General features: G+C 30.7%; 1 non-coding gene across 1 annotated transcript; it reads right to left on the minus strand.

Moving 5' to 3' along the window:
- Positions 1-6,905: 6,905 nt before the first annotated feature.
- TRNAI-GAU (transfer RNA isoleucine (anticodon GAU)) lies at positions 6,906-6,979 on the minus strand. The gene has a single exon. It is a non-coding gene; the product is annotated as a tRNA-Ile (tRNA).
- Between the last annotated feature and the right edge of the window lie 333 nt (positions 6,980-7,312).

A 7,312-nucleotide genomic window follows, 5' to 3' on the forward strand; every position in this document is an offset into this window, starting at 1 on the left:
TATTTTTTACTCTATAATAAATGACGACTCAAATATCAATCAAGTTGATTTATTATTATACCGAAACTTAGAGAATCGCGATACATTAAATCCCCAAAGGTAAAATCAATTTTAATAAGTTTACAGTTTGTGCAATTTAAGAAATGCAAGTTGGATTATTTTGTGCATGACAGGAGATAAATGAGCATTGTTTTATTAAATTCTCAGTTAATCCATATCTTATTATTCTGCCTTTGCTATCATTTCTACTTTCGTAGGTTCCCACCAATATGTAAATTAGTTAAATATAAAGAAGAGAATTCTTGAAGTTAGAGGCAGATTTTGGCAGCTACTGCTGACCTGCTCCGAATTATTTTCGCTTAGGATCTAGATTTACTTGAATTCGTTTTCGCTTTTTTTCAGCCATGGTTCCTCGAATGACTATAGGGCCTGATCCAAAAAACAAAGGCGCACTTATGCCTCGTGAACATCATAATCAAGTTTTATTTTAGCCCTTATTTTGTGTTAATTTCTTAAAGTAGTACATACATATCATCGGCTATCGCACGAGCTGTGTAAATTACTGGGACTGGAAAACCAATAAAATAGTGTTTTTAAACTTTCTCTGAAAATGATGCTACTCTTCTGGAAGATTTGGAAAGAAGCGATAAGTCGTCTGGTTGTCATAATGAACCAGACTTTGAAATGTCATGCAATGTTACAATCTGACGCAAAAAAATTAAAAAATAAATCAAGAACATGTATTTTCATTTGATATTTACCTAAAGCTACTATCAGTTTTACAGCTACAATATTGAATTAAATCTGGCATATTAATCCAAGACGCAATCATTGCAGAAATTTACTGGCAAAATGTGGATCACCTTCACGTAGATCCTCGAGCATTTTGAGAGAATAATATTTGCTTCACTCAGGCGTAAACAGCCAATGACTGATTACTGCAGTTTATTAAATCCTCTAAATTTATATAAATGCACATTTAATTTATAATCTTCTGCACTGGCGGTTTTGAAATAAGAAAAAAGACTAAATAATGTACATATATATGTGTGGGTGTGTGCACTTAAATCCTGTATTAGTATTTTAGTCTTGTATTAAAATTCTCTTTTTTCTTTAATTGCTCAAAAGATCATGTTGAATGAAACGGGATTCAGTTCTCTTGGATTATTCAGGATTTAATGCTTCAGATTATTACCCCTTGAGAAATCGGTCTGGAGCATGAAAATATGAATAACCTAAAATGTATTATGAAATTTCAATGTAATTGATGAGTTCACTTTAAATTAATTAAAAACATTTTTCCAAAAAAAACCCATTTTTTTTCTAATTATAGTACGAGACTGTCTTAACCTTTTCTTCATGTTTTTGAATTTAATTGAGTTCTTTCAAAACAATTTTAGAATATTCTTTGGTTGGTTTATCATACTTCTACTAAATTATTTTAGTCTTTTGATATAATCTCACGTACTATTTTTGTTTTGCAATTTTGTTCTCTACCTTTGGTAATTACAAGCAAGTTTATATGAAAGAATATTTTGTTTTAATTTAATTGTAATATATTGCCAAACTGAGCAAAGCACTCCGTATGCATATATTACTCGTTCATTTCTAGAATTATATTACGTTTCATTAGTTAATATACAAATGAAATGTCCTGATAAATCTGAAATAACATTATATCAAAAATAGTATGCATTGTAGTAAATTAGCTTCAAAAATTTCCGGGATCATATTTAATTTAATGGTGCAAATGCTATCAACGACAGGGCACAAAACTGAGAGCCCTGCGTACGTCACTGCCGACTCGGAAGCCGTTATTCTTACACAACTGACTATTATCGGAAGCTTTAAGCAAAGCATCATTACCATTATTTGAATTTTCATCCGGTTCACATCCCGAATACGGGAAATGCGGACGAAGGGAAACGGGACCCCCGGAAAAACATTAATCATTAGGATCTAGGATGCAATCAGATGTAACAGATGGAACTTTACGCTCGGTCGGACGCAGTCTCAAATTATTCTAAGTAAATCAGCCGATTTATTCCACAAAAACGGATAAGGTCCTGAAAGAGCACATTTTTTATATTGACTTAGAAGGAAAATTAAGATTTTTTGAGAGATATATATTTATCATTAAGAAGCTTATGTTTGTAGCTTCATTACACAAATATCGTTTGTTATTCTAAACAGAGGGAAAACAAGACAGAGATAACGAAGTGCAGTTTTGTTTTTTCTTGGATACTTCATTTACGGAGCATTTTCAGCTAACATTTATACTTTTCTTGTTCTGGTGCTTTTTTTCCTCGTTTATATGTTTTTTACATGTGTTCTTTGGATTATTTATCAAAAACATTTTTTACTAGTTTGTTTAAATTTATAATTATGGTTTGTTTAATCTGTATTATAATCTATAATTATGGTTTGTTTAATCTGTATTATAATCTATAATTGTGGTTTGTTTAATCTGTATTATAATCTATAATTACGTTGCAGTTTAGTTAATCAGAGGAAATAAAATTTAAAAAATAAATGAAATTTAGATTAGTTTCTGTATTCAAATAGGTTCTGAGCACCTTTTTAAAAATTTAGCTTAGGAAAACTTTAAGCAGATTTTTAGCTTTCTTCTTAAACAATAATGTTAGACTATCAACATTTGGAGTTAACTATTACAGTTCTACAAACATGTTAATTAAGTATAAAGAATATAGAGAGAATTTATCAAAATTTTCAAAACTTCTACATGAAAGATACTAAGATTTCAGTGAGTAATAAATAACGCTTCTGTAATACATATTATTTTTTTCAAGCGCTTGCACTTTTATTTAAAAATATCTCATTTAATAAAAATTTTAGAGTGTATCGGAGAAAAGTTACAAGATTTGTAGGTGTATTTATATAAATTATAAATTAAAAACGGCTATTATTAGAAACTTATTAGCACAATCAAATTTCTTCTAGTACATGCACTAAACGAGTAACGACAAAACATGCTAAATTTAATAAAAATAGCAAAATAATATTGTGCGCTATCATTTCATAAGTAGGAAATTTATGCGTAAACTCCTGTTTTGAGTCTATCTATAATTTCCAAAAAAAAAATCTCTGCTGAACTGTAGGAGAACCTTATAAATTTAGTGTTCGTCATTCAGCAAAACGTTCTTTTGAAAATAAGCTTCTACAAAATAATTTTGAGTGCCATCCTAGCGTTCTGGGTTCCCCCATGTTAGTACTTCAGCAATCAAAGTTGAAAATATAATTTCTTAAATCTGTTTAATTCTATTCAGTATGCTTGTTAACTGACCCTCCTTTGTGTTTTTCCTGAATATTTTTAAAATTTTCATGGATTGACATGGGACTAAGTATTTACATTTGAAAAGCAATGGAAAATTGCTGCAATTCTTGCTATATAACCTCTGTGCTGGACCGGCTGCTCGATGCTACTACAGGACAGTTTTGACAGAAGATTTGAAATTGTGGTCTTGCACGCGTATCACGGGGAAATGCCTCGCGTTGAGAGGTTTTTCTCGCAAATTTTCTTGTCTTCAGCTTTTCCTTAGACAGCGAAGTATGACAGATTAACATTTACTGTTACCGGACAACTGAATTTATTCTGAGATGATTATCATAGATATAACGTCTTCAAAAACTGACCATGCTGTTAAGGGTTACACATAGATACGTTAAAATGATGTATTCATGAGTGTATTTATTTATTTCAGAGGGTGTAATATCCGAAATTTAAGGTAAATTTCAAAAGTTATTTTTAAGATCTTTTTAGTACAGGTAAAACGAAATTCCGTAATATAGTAATGTATTTTTAAACAAGAAGTATATCATCCATGAAATTAAGTGCAGAATTTTGTCTTAAGGGAAAAATACAGGAAATAAAATTAAATAAATTTCAAGAAATATGTTTAAATTTCGGTTCATGTAAGTTTAAATATATATTCATATTTGATTTTAGAATTTATAAAGTTTTACCACTGATCATTATTTTCCTCTAGTATTTAGAGATATATGAAGACACCTTACAGTATTTTAATCTGTTGTGATGTCAGTGACGGCCCACGATTGGTCGAATAGATAGAACTACTGAATACCTACCTATATTTGGACTCAGTTTCCAATCCCAGCGAAGGCTGGTTGCATAAGATTTTTTTTAGTTCACGTGTAAAATGGAAATCACCAATTCTTTAAGAAAGCCTTCACAAGTTAGTGTACACCATTAGGCATATACCTTTGGCGTGTTTTAGCTTCGTCATTGAACCATGTATTATCAACAGCGAAATCTCCTTAAGATTCCAAACACTGATTCAAACAAGGAGATATTATAATCCCTGACAGAGAGAAATATATATTTATCATTAAATAAAGTTGAAAGAATAATGCATAAAAATGAAAAGCTACAAAAAATTCAGAAGAATATTCAAAATTATAAATATTTTAGCGGCTTAACAACTAAAAAAAATTAAGGAGAATATTTTAAAGCGTAGAGCCTCACTGTGTTGAATAAATTATTCAAAATACTGCATGTGTTACCTGAAATACATATAAAAATATATGGAACATTATATAATTTGAAGCGCAGGTGTTTACTCTAAATTTTTCTTGTTACGATTAAAATTTAATTTCAGAGAAAAATGCAGAGAAGCGAATAGTAATTATTACTTTCTCTCTGATTTAAGCAAGTTATATTTGCGATAGAAAGACTGTGTAATTTATATTCTACGAACATTGAATTCATTGCGTAGTAAAATAAATATATTTCTTTGAAAACCAATTTTTCCACTTCCAATATAAACATTCGCTATCGTTATACGAGCCGAAAAGAGCTTAAGTACTATCTTTAAAAACGTCGCCATATTTCATGTTATCTCGGAAGAAATACCAGTCTCGTATGCTAATTCCAAACTGCAAACATTCCACCGAATATTTCTCGGAACGCAATCAGCATCAACTTTTAACCGATTGCTCCCTTTCCGATCTAAATTGTATTTTCGGGGGGAAAAAGAGTTTTTCCATTTATTCAGAAACAGATCCTCAGTCAAGCAATGAATCCACCCCGCGGTGTTTTTGTGGCACTGTCTCTTTTAATGCCGTGAAATATGTTGATGGCCTTAAACATCACACGAGAACAAATGTTGGGGCATGTTTTATTCAGCACACGAAAGCATTTCTGGCAATTCATCTACTTGAAAAAGAGCGGAAAGAAATCTATGGAATAGCTCGACTGACAACTGTTTTATTTCTCTCTCGGCTATTCCTTTTAAAGTATCTTCCGATAGCCCTGGAATTAAAGAGGACTTTCATTGGAATAGCAGACTAACATGAAACTTTCGGAAATAATGAGCATATTAATCGCTCTTTAAGGTTCACTTAAATGATTCCGACTGATTAAAAACGGAGATTGAATTTGTTAAATACGAGTGATTAGTGAAATGTCATTAAAAAAAAATTGAGTTCACTTTCAAGAAATAAAAATGTGTTTCATGAAAAATCAAAATTTGACTAAATGTTAAATTTCCGAGTGATTTCTGTAAATTAAAGACTATTCTAATGAACGTTTTTGACAATCTTTAAGAAGACGTAACATTAAAATGTTTTTCATCAAAACTGGAAATATAACTTACGATTTCTGACATGTAAAGAGGGAAAATACTTTTTTATGTTTATGTTCTTGTGAAATCAATGCTATGTTATAGTACAATGCATTTATCAAAACGTAAAGAAAGGAGGTGTACCTTCAAAATTCAAGTAATAAATAAATTTTTTAAATGAAGAACAGTTTTCGAAAGCCAAGAACTAATAAACTAATAAACAATAAACAAGAACTAATAAACAATAAACAAAGTGCTAACCTTTGAGTAAAAGTTTATCTACAATTAAAATCGACATTTTGTGTGATAAAAATCTGTACTGAGATGATGATAACACTATTAAGAAATGTAATTTATTTAGTCGATTTATATTTAATTCCTTTTAAATACAGTTGTTTATACTACAGATGTTCTCCAAAGCGGCAAGGCTTCCTGTTTGAAAAAGAAAAAAAGAAACAACCATATTTATTTGAAGTGGTTACAATTAGGACAAAAATGGACTTAATCAGCCCGAAGATGACAAGAAAGATGGATGTCAGGGATATGTGAAACTTGACTGTAGAACATAATTCTCGGAATATTTTACTAATGCAAACTCAAGACTTCTAAATATCATGGTATATGTTTTTTTTTTTTTTAAATCGGCTTTTGCAGAATTCACACGTGGAAAATTTGATATATAAATTCGAGTATCGATTACTTACTCTGAAAAGAATTTCAGTTATGAAGTGAGGTTTTGCAAGGTAACTACAGTCTATGGGTAAAGTACAGAAATCTTAGTGAATTAGTTTTGAAATATTATTTGATTGTGATGGTTATTGCTTCACAGAACTTGATGAAGAGAAAGGAATTTCTATAAAACAAAGCATTTCAAATTATTGGATGTGTTGTCATGATTACAGTTGTGAAAGATTGTATATACTTTTCCTATTTTTAAATAAATATAAATATTTTTTTCCTGTATGTACCTTAGATTGGGTTCTGTGCGAAAGCTTGTAGATAGATCTATGAACCAAGAAGAAGTACAAGCTATGGATAACGTTTTAGCTAACAAACAATCAGTTTAGAATTGTTTCATTACGTAGCAATTTATTCCTCTTACAAAGGTCACACTAGTCATCCATGTTTTCTGTATTATGCTGCTACAACTGATCACTCCTTCCAAGCGCAGGTATCATTAATCACCAAAGAAGAAACATTGAGATTGAATTAAATATCAGTCAGCTAGATCCATAGACTGTAGACACTTAAGTTGCAGAGACATTAGGATTTTTGGAAAAGCCGGAGGGATGAAAAATTAGCAACCGCCTTCGCCCGGAATCGAACCACGGACCTCTGGAATATCGGCCCAGCGTGCAGAACCACTACACCACGAAGGCACGCTAAGAAGGTGGGAGAAATACCTTATAAAGTGCTTACTGGGTAACAGATGCTGCAGGAACTTTAACGCTTTTCTTCTTTTTTATAGTGTTTGCATAGCTTATCCCAAAGAGAAGTGTGAAAATCTGTTTAGATTGAATTATCCAAAATGTATTGCTTATACAAAAAAATATATGCTGTAAACTGAAGGTTAATAAAAAATTTCACAGATACCTTCCACAAAAATATTTATTTTGCTTTATTTGCGATCATGTAATTAAACAAATTTACAATATATTTTTCTTTTATATATTCATTTATAAATGTAGAAAATAATTTCCTTCGTCCGTCAG

The sequence above is a fragment of the Stegodyphus dumicola genome, chromosome 10 (genome assembly GCF_044657685.1).
Source record: "Stegodyphus dumicola isolate Sdum_Otavi_A_Nest chromosome 10, ASM4465768v1".
NCBI classification, from domain to species: domain Eukaryota; kingdom Metazoa; phylum Arthropoda; class Arachnida; order Araneae; family Eresidae; genus Stegodyphus; species Stegodyphus dumicola.